General features: G+C 40.3%; 1 long non-coding RNA gene across 1 annotated transcript in view; it reads left to right on the top strand.

Moving 5' to 3' along the window:
- The window catches only part of LOC306759386, a 122,192-nt gene extending 113,651 nt beyond the window's left edge, over nucleotides 1-8,541 (top strand). The window contains exon 4 of the long non-coding RNA XR_013771420.1: nucleotides 8,452-8,541. This is a non-coding gene — a long non-coding RNA (uncharacterized lncRNA). The remainder of the gene's footprint in view (nucleotides 1-8,451) is intronic.
- The last annotated feature ends 1,847 nt before the right edge of the window (nucleotides 8,542-10,388 follow it).

Below are 10,388 nucleotides of genomic sequence, written 5' to 3' on the forward strand. Positions count from 1 at the left end.
CTCCTTTATTCATCTCTTTTACTTTGCTGTTCTTCATTTTCCAAGGCATGATGTGCATCACACAGTAGTTGATGAAAGGGGGAGAAAATACGAGCAAGCATGTTTTATTTATGGATTCACAATTTTTTTATTATTATTATTTTATTTATATTTTCTACCAGCCCTAGCCATGGGCCTTCTGGCCACCAGTGAATTTATTCCACACTCTCTAAAATGATGGCATAAGCCAGGCTTTGTTGGGAGGGGGTTTGCTTCTCTGTGCTTTTCTTTGGTCTGACCTCTCCTCCCCATCAGTGGCATACCATTAACAACTAGCCGTGCTTCTCTGTGCACCTTCCACTCCTCGTCAGCATAGACTATATATTTTGTTTGTCTTTTTCGTAGGTGGCGCTGCCGCTGTTTTTATTCCCAGCCATTCACCAGGCTCCACTGCTTAGCATACAGTATGTTAATGGGCTCTACAGATGTCCTTCACTTGAGTTTATTTTGCAGTCATGTCACATTACTGTTCTTTTAGAGCGCATGTCTGCTGCCAACAGTTGCAATTATGTGTAAAATAACATGCTGTTCCTTTCATGTCGAAGCAGGAGGCTTTCACCTGGGAATGACTGGTGGAGTAGCTCTTCTGCACAGCCTCCTTTAACTGAAACGTTGAACTTTGCCAGCTGACAGGTGAAATGTTCGCTTGTTTGACGTCTTGCATTTTTGTCTCGCGTTGTGGCACCTATGCAGTTGCTTCTTACTCATTTCTGAACACTGTCTCGCTAAGTCAGGAGAGGGCTGGAAGTTCATCGAACACTCAAGGTGAAATTTAATGTAAAAGTGTAATTTGAACTTTGAAGACAGTCAGCTCCTCTCTGAAAGGCTGTCCCTGCAGAATTCACTGCTGTTGGAGAGTATTGTTATGGGTTGTTGAGGTACCGGCACTTCTCTCCTATGAGAGTGGCATCCAACTTATTGGCCTGTCGCGCTCGGTGATGATGAAGACCAAGTTTTATGGGAGCTGCGCTCTAAGTGAAACTGAGAGGTGTTCCTGCAAAAATAGGAGATGGAGGAGGTGTAGGGTCACTGTGATGGCCCCTTTGTTCCCAGCTGCCAGTTTCAGCTTTCATGTGAGTGTTTGGGTTCCCATGGTGTCAAAGAGAGCAAAATGACTTTTCAATTTCCAGACAAGTGACGTGTGTTTCTTACACCTTTAGTCACAAATTGGACTCATATTGTCTGTAAAATTACTTCTTTTTCAGGGAACATTGTGGATTTTACTGTTTCATGGTGAACAGTGACAGACAGGTTCTAAACAATAGCAGGGTTGTTTGACAGCTGTTCAGTCTTTGTTATATTTGTATGTTTTGTGAGAATTTAATCAAATTCTTTGCACACTGGTTTGCAGTCTGAGACTGTTAAACATCATTAATTCAATAATTCAGCAAGGCGACTACACAGAGATGCCGTAATGTTCCGTTTACTCTCAATAGCTCTGATCTTTCGATACTTTTCAATATTTTTTGCCCGCAGAGTTGTTTTAGAAAGCCAGATAAATGCTTTAAACATTCATGATCAATGCATGATTCCAGTCGACTGTGCCGACTCATATTTATTTTGAATTTGCCATCCTAGATTACATGTTTACATTTTAAGTGCACAGTGTAGAGAAAAATGAATGATTTGGGGCTATCTTTTAATTAGTTTTTTTGGCATTCCACCATTTCTGAAAACATGCCAAGAAAGAAGGGTCAAGGTCAGAACAAATTAATTACTTTTTCATATGATTTTTTTTTTTTTCAGATGATTTTTTTCAGATGATTTTTTTTTCTTTCTTTCTTTCTTTTTTTTTTTTTTTTTTTTTTTTTTGGTGGTGAAAAGTACCCTGCATTAGGATTTTTTGTGTGGTGGGGAATAGTTTTAAAGCAGCAGAGAAATAAGGGCTCATCAAAGATTGCAGCTGTGTTGTCCAGGGTAATACCGGTACTATCCGTGTGTATTTTTCAGAATGACACCAGAAACATATGATTACATAATAACATGATCAGCGCTGACCCACCAAAGCCATTATTCTGCTAGATTTTATTGTACTGATTGTATCTGTTATTTTAGTTTTAGTAAACTGTCTGTTGATATAACCTACCAGGTAATATAAGCCAGCTTATTATTTTTTACACACACAAAAGTCTACATTTAACTTGCCTTGTTGCTGAGCAGAACAATATTACTGTGATCTTCTTGGCTTTATAATTCTGCAAAATCTCAGAATCTTTGTGCACAAAGATACATGTATAAGCCTTTTCATGTAATGTGTATGTCCTTTAGCAGTGATTTCCAGCTGTGTATTCAATGAAAATGTGTGTGCACATACACATATCTTTTACTGTGCATGTATGATCAACAGTGCACCTACAACAAGCGAAGTGAGAAGGGTAGCTGAGAGGCACCAAGCTGCGTCAGCCCTAATCTGTCTCTTGACAGTCAAGCCCTATTTTGCAGCAGAATACTATATTGATCTGTGAACCTGTTACACAAATAAATAAATAAGTCAACTACTCTGCACCTGAGTTCACAATCTGCCCTTGACAATGCTTGCGTGTAGCATGTGTGGAGAGAAACAGGGTTTTGAGGTGGAGGGGTTGCAGTTGTGCTGCAGGGGAGCGGAGAGTCAGAAAGGGTTCTGCATTGTTGATCCAATATGACATTGATAGACAGCAGCTGGAGGAAAGCTGATAGCCATGTTTGGCGTGCTGGTTTTTAAAGGACAGACGTGGCTGCCGATCCAGAATTGACTGAGCATGAATTCAGCAGGCGATCGCCCCAAGTGGTTGTGCCAAAGAGAGGTGTGGAAAGAAACTTTCACATATGACTTGCTTGACTTTCCATCTTTTTCATCATTATTATTCTCCCCTTGAACTACTTGTTTCTGCCTTTTTTTCCCCCTATTTTTCTTTGTACACGTGCTTGCTTCTCCTGAAAACAGCAATTCCTGTTTGCTTAACTCTCCTCCTTCATCTCTTTTAGGATATGACACCATTTTTTGACCAACGTCTAACTTCCCTTTTGAAAAAAGGATGGCTATTCTTTCAAAGTTGAAACCATTAACCAGTTATTTTACAATCTAGTCATGTTGGACTTAGACATATGTAATGCAAAACCAAACTTTTGCAAAACATCTTTTTCATTTTGGGTCTAAACTATTTCTACTTTCCAGTAAAAAGCTGCGCTGGCAGGAAATTGTTAAGTTCGTGTCATTTTGTAACATTTTCATACTATAATAAAAACAGCAGGAGTACAATACAATGAATTCAGCAGCTGAACAAGGTGCAAGTTATGATAAGAACTTCTGTAATCTGCAACAATTTGACATTTGTAACAGTCTGTATTGTGTTTTGCAAAGTGGAGGAAACTTTACCCAGGGATCCTGAGTCTCAGAGAGTACTTAGCATTGTGTCAAACTCTAACAAAAACAACCTGTAATGCTGTTAATTATCTTGCTACAGTAGGTTTCTGGTTAGACTCACTTTTGAAACTGCTATATGACACTCTTTTGGGGGGCATATGGCAGCTGCTGTTTTTCCAAGCAAAACATTGTAAAGCCAGCTACAAATCCAACTAAAAGCCCCTGACAAATTATTCTTAAATAGGGAATGAAAGCCAGCAGAGCAAGTGCTGTAGAGCGTTCACGCCGCCTTGCTTTTCTTACATTTGAACACACTAAATTGTGCTTTAAAGCAATTTTTTAAAATCAGTAATAGCTTTGAACTTTATGAAAGTGTACATAGGAAAATAGTCAATGAAGGTTTTTTTTTTTCTTTCTTTTGGTTTGGTGTACAAATTACAAATCCTTTTCCAAAATTATAAATGATTAGCATCAAATTCCCACACCCAGCATGTTTAATGTTTGCTTTTTCTGGTAATCTCCCTTTTTTTTCTTATACACACAAGTATGGATTCTCAACATTGTTTCACAATGTGTTTTCCTCAGACTATAAACTTTTTATTTGCAGCAGCTCTGTTACACTGGTGATGATCACTTCTTAGTGTGTTTCTTCTCTGTCTCTTTTTCTGTGTGTTAGTGTGTTGTTAGTGTCTTGTTGGGGAAAAATGCTTTTTTTCTTGTAGTATCATAATTTGCTGATTGGATTTATTGTCTTACAGTGACTCTGCTTATTTTGTTCTTTATTTTTTTGTACTCTCGGCTGACATAGATGAAACAATTCTCAAATAATAGTAGGCTACTATGTTATACTGTCATGTAGCATTTCCTCTGCTGCTGCTGCGTTCACTGGGGACTTTTTACAGGAGTCCAACAGGCAGATTGATGATGGCGAAGCAAACAATGGTAAACAGGAGCAGAGAGGGGGGGTGAAATAAGAGACAGGCCACCATGCCTCACTCAATCAGTCACATTGCCTCATATTTGCTGAATGCTGAAAACTAATTAATTCAAGAACAAATGTCCCCAAAGGCTACAATTAATGACAAATGTATTAAATATTATGGCGCCCATGAGGTCTTAATCTCTCAGTGTGTTTGCTCCAGGTGGTGTTCATGTATCCAGCTACTTCAAATGATGTAAGAAAGGAAATAAAATGTGTCTCTTTGCGTGTCTATGTGCAATTCTGTCGACGTGATTTCATTTTGTCAAGTAACTGTTCCTTTAAATAAACCCTCAATTTACTTCTATGACTCAACATTTGATATTTGGCTCTGTTAACTTATAATTGACTGAAGCGTCTGTCAAAGCTGAAGTTTCTGGAGAATCACCGTCTTCCTTTCTGCTTTCCGTTTTTTACATTCTTTTAGACTACAACAGCAACACCCAGGCTACTTACAATTTAGTTAAAATGTCCCCCTGAGCACATTCACCTTTCCCTGCCATACTGAACAGAGAGGTGCACGGAGTATGTGAGTGAAAGTGATTGGGAGAGAAAGAGCAACGATGGAGACTCAGAGGAAAAGTAAGAAATGAATCTCAATTCAGGCAGAGTGCATTCTGGGTAGCCTCATGCCTCACCACCTTCGCTGGTTTTACATCCCAAGGGGTTAATACCTCTCACTACACTGCCCTGCTCCAGTCTAATGATGTCAGGTGACGTCAGAGATGTACAGTCAGTGTCAACAGATGTAAACGCTGTTCTGTGCCAAATGTCAAACTGGTCCTGATGCGACTTTTGGGCTCCAGTTTAACTTTTAATAGAAGCATCGTCTCTCTCAAGCTGGCGCCGTTAACTGTCTTTGCATGGTACAGGTACAGTTTGCTCACTCTTAATTTACTGCAGCTGAACATAACCAGCTTTGTGATATTACAGCTTATTCTACCAGAAAAGAACAGCAAAGGACATCCGTCAGAAAACTTCAGTGCCAGTTTTTGGGCCCATCAACATGTTGTGTCTTACAACACAAACTTCTTTAACCCCATGGTGAACATCTAGCTAGTTTGACTTTGGGTACTCTGGTGAAATATTGAAAGGGCAATTGCTTCACACCATGGTTACATTGAATTGGTTTAACATGAGCAATATGGAAACTTACATGCTTTTAAACCTGCCATTTTTTCTTTTTAATTATATGTGGTGCGATGGCATTAATTCTTTACTTCTGTGGAGCTGTCAGAAAGAAAAAAGGCTAATCTAATAAAAGTCAGCTTGGCTGATATTATAGCAGGTGAACTAAAGTACAAGCAGATATATGTGCACTTTGCTGCTTGGTTTTAGTCCCTTAATCACGTCTGCACATCTGTATATGCAGCACCTTCCAGCCACGTTCTCAGCCTCTCCCAGACGTTTTAGACCAAATGGCCTTTCCAAAAGTGCAAAGAGTTTAATCCAAATTCCAGATCCTTCTGTGCACTGTATGACAATCCCTCTCTTCCCGGCTTCTTTCCTTCCTGCTATGAAAATGTAGTGCGTTTGGGGGAGGTTCATGTCTCACTGTTAAACCCAGCTAAATTAGGAGCTAGACTGGTTGTGGGCGAGGGGGATGTGGTTGTGGTGGACTGTGCTATGCTGCCGCCAAAGGGTGTGTCAGGGCAATTTATTAGCTTGCTAAGCATGACTGTGTGAGTGTGTGTGTGTGTGTGTGTGTGTGTGTGTGTGTGTGTGTGTGTGTGTGTGTGTGAGAGAGAGTGTGTTCCCAGCCCTTGGCAGCATAGCAAACTCAATGGCTGAGGCACAGCTGTACCACTATTCTAATATGGAGTCATTATGGCCGGCTGTGGTGTGCCTCCAGTTAATTCATAAATAAGACCATAACACACTAAGTTTTTCTTTGTTTGTTTGTTTTGTTTTGGGGTTTTTTTTCCAAAAACTTGGCAATATTGTGGTTAATGCTTATTAAATCAAAATTAACCTGAAGTAATGCTGTAATTTTGCTCCTCTACTGTTCTGACTTTGCAATACATGTGCCGTTGGTAACAGGTGTTCGGCATAAAAACATAGATTGGTCCCTCTGGGAGAAGAAGTTAAGTATTTGCTGCAGCGTGACCAGACCCTATGCAAGTGTGACAATTTGTGGTTTGTGCGTAATTATATGCCCCCCGCCCCTCTCCCATCTTCAGCTGTGTGTCTAACAGAATAGCAGCCGTCTGATAAAGGCTTAAACAAGGGAGAGCTCTACGATAAAGGCTCACACTCTGCCCGCACCTGCTCCACTCCCAGCCCACTGACTTTCTTCTGAGGACAAAACAGATGTTACACTTAACCTGCAAAATGCAATCTGTAAAACATATTCATTATGATGGTGAGCAAAAATATATATTTAAAAAAAAATGCAAGTCTCACTATCAGAGTCTGTAAAGCACCTGCAGGTCTTGCTCATACCAGAATTTTTTATTTTTTATTTTTGACCATGCAAAAAAAAAGAAAAAAAAAAAGAAATGAAAATAAAACAACCCACTGAGAGAAAGGCATGTCTGTACAAGTTTACCTCCTAGTCTGAACAAACAACTGGTTTCAAAGCCCCATCAGCAATTCTTTGCAGTAATGAGGGAGTTTGGGGGAAATCGGGAGATGGTGTCAGTTTACTGTCTTACAGATGTGGGTCCTGCTGTCCAAAATGTGGAATTTCTGGAGAGAGCTGTTGTCATAAACCGATAGGCGCAGACATCAGCACAAAGTTAGTGAGAAGGGATTTTAAGTCACTATGCGAGACGTGCAGTCCTTTTGAGGGACACACAAATGAAGTCTCTAGACTATTATACAGCAAAGAAAAACACACACTCTCTTATTGAGTCAGTAACAATAGCAACAAAAGCTATTTTTCTCCAGCTCGTTGATTAAGTTTTACACCAAAGGACTGTACTGCCGTCAACAAAGGAAACAAAGCCACTAGTTTGTCATTTGTCTTGAAAGTAATCATTGAACAGCCAGGCACAGTGAGGTAATAAATATTTATACCCTTTTTTGAAAATGTGAGCCACATAATTTTTTTTTCCAACCTTTGCTTTGAGAGCAACTGCCCTTAATGATAACGTTATCATTTAAATGTTTTTTTTTTCTCTCCATTTGCTATGTGTGCTCTCCCCCATTATCTCTCCAGTTTGCTCCTCTTTTTTTTTTTTTTTTTTTTTTGCTCCCACAACAAAATGTTAACAAGCTCTTTTTCTGGCCTATCTCATGTAGGTGAGACAGCCCCACAAAATGACAGAGTGAGAGGGCACATGTGTTGTTTTTGTCTGCGGCGAATCACATCTATGTGTGTCTGCATGTGTGACCACCAGGCACTGTCAGGGCTCATGTTCCTTCCGACAGTAACAATAATCATGGGATTTGATTGCCAGTTCCCTCACCCTCTGTAATTGATGAGTCCAATATTTACTCTGTTACCTGTGTGTTGTAAACATTCATTATGGGCTTCCTTCCCAGATAGGTGAGCAGGGGAGGAGAATGGGACAAGTCCAGCCTGCAGGGACCAGCTGTCAGTTTGACTAATGACAGAAATGAATAAAATCTCATAATTACTTTAGAAAAAAAGGACAGTCTCCACCTTATCTCACGCCAATATGCATTTTAAAAAAATTTTTGGCGGGTTTATTAAATTCCACCCCAGCCCCCGACTCAACACCATCCCCACCACTACCCAGCCCCCCACTGTAATACATCACAGACAGAGGCAAGTTCTCAAATTTCAAATTAAATTTTCCACTCACCACACACACAGTCTCTGTAATCAGATTGGGACATTATTATGTTTCTATTGACATTAGCATTGTTATTATTTTGTACTGTGTAAATATCAGTAACCGGAGCATGCCTGGTTGTTTTGCCAGGAAGGGATTATTCTATGTATTTATTTTGTTCTAATGCTCTCAAAAATGTCCTTTCAAGATCATATCATGTGCTTTCCATTATCAGGAGATGCCATCTGTGGCTCCTCTGATGCAGTGTTGTTACATTGTGGGCCACAACTAAATTAAACTGGCTTTTTGGTGTTCGGTATCTGCTTTTTTTGTGACACCTCATGCAGGTGAGATGGAAAATACAGGACCCTGCTGCAAGCTCCAAAATGGGATATCAATGAGAGGCATCGCACTGTCAGACAGAAAGACACCACGGGTCAGTCTATGCTTTTAGAGCTTCTTGTTGTGTGTGTGTGTTGCTAATTAGATAACTTCTCAATAATGTGCATGTGTTTTTACGTGAGCCCAGGAGGTTCACAGTGCACCAGGTCTTAGGAACAGGCTGGTGTGTAGTGAAGTGAAAAGCTCTCAGCCAAATCAGGTATTCAAGATCGAGAGATGATTAATGGCAGCAGGGATGGAGGGTGAGTTGAGGGGAGGGAGGGACAGATACGGGGAGAGACAGGGCAGAGATATACAGTAGGCTCTACTTAGACAAGTCGACTCCTCTATGCCATTAGACCTAACAGGAGACAGACTGGGAGGGCTATGGTATGGAAGTAAAAGAAAGAATTACTATCAAATAAACAGAAGCATATTTCTCTGTGCTTGCCTTCTGCATGCTTTTACACGTGTCTGCTTACATGATTCAGAGCTGTTTGTTCTGTGACTCTCTCACAAACAGACTTGAAACTTCAGCTTTCCAAAAGAAAAACTCAGCTTGATTCCATCGGAGTCACTTGTCTCTAATGTCTTTTTTTCCAAGTGGAATCCCACATAGAAGCGTGTAATACGGCATATTTGTGTCTTATGGGGGCAGACAGCTGATCGTGTCCATTCGTCATGCTGTCAAGTTAATTACCAAATTGAAAAGAAGAATGAGATTACCCCTCCCTTCCAACAGATACTGACACCTCCGCACTTGCAGTACACTTACACATGCATGAAACCTGCACATTCAAGTGCCACGAGGAAATTTTCAGTGTGCCATCAATAACAACTAACTGCACTGGAGTGAGCATCAGCAGAAGAAATGCACAAGGTGAGGCTGATGTATATAGGTTTTAATGCTTGTGTGTGTAAAGGGAATAAGATAGAGGATTCCCTTTGCGTTTTAGATTTTACCATCAATATTGGAAAAGAGGAAATCTTGTTATTCCTTTAAGATCCCGTTAAAGTTTTTTTTTTTTTTATTATTATTATTATTATTATTCTTGCTTCACTCTTCCTTTCCTGCCCACTGAGAAACTAGCTCTTAGCCACGAGTGAAAGTATTTCTTATGTACTTCAACTTTCTGTGCGGAGAAGTTTGTGTCTTTACTCGTGTAATCAAAGAGGACACTTTGAAAGAGCGAACAGATCGTTAGCGAATAATGAGCTGAAGCACTTTGGGCAGTGAGGAGGATATCCTCAATAAATGATGGCTTAAGGAGATGGATACAAGTGAGTGGAAATCAGATTCTCTCAGCTGCAGGCAACCTTTTTTCTCCTCAGGTGAGTCCACTGTCTCTGTGCTTGTTTGAAGTGAAACATGGTTCAAACAAAATGGCATTAACAAAGCCTTTTGGCACCCTGGAAGTCATGTTCTCAGTTCTTAAAAGTTCTCTTATGCAGCTCATAGTTCCTGTTATGAGGACTCATGCTGCTGATCTGAGCTATATATTCACCAGGCTCCAGCCATTTAAGGACGGAACCTACAAAGAATCTCAGCCCTGTGTGCGAGAGAGAGGGAGAGAGAGAGCTTCTGACAAACAGAAGTATCATAGGGAAGAGAAATAAGCTTTGATGTGCTTGTTGTGTTACTGAACGAACAGAAGCAGGCTTGTTGCAAACTTAGAAAACAACCCAAGACCCCAGGGAGCCAAGACAAAGAATACAGGGATATCATCCATGTGATAAAATGGAGGTGATTCACTCCTGTATCTGTAGAGCTCATTTAGTCATTAACACTTTGATTAAGCACCAACTCTCCTCTTTTTTTCCCCCCCACTTATCTTGACAGCTAGTGTTATATCACCCAGAAGCCCAGTGCAATTTGTTTACCTGTTTCAGAGCAGACCCTCTA

This window comes from Telmatherina bonti, assembly GCF_933228915.1.
Source record: "Telmatherina bonti genome assembly, chromosome: 8".
Lineage (NCBI taxonomy): Eukaryota > Metazoa > Chordata > Actinopteri > Atheriniformes > Telmatherinidae > Telmatherina > Telmatherina bonti.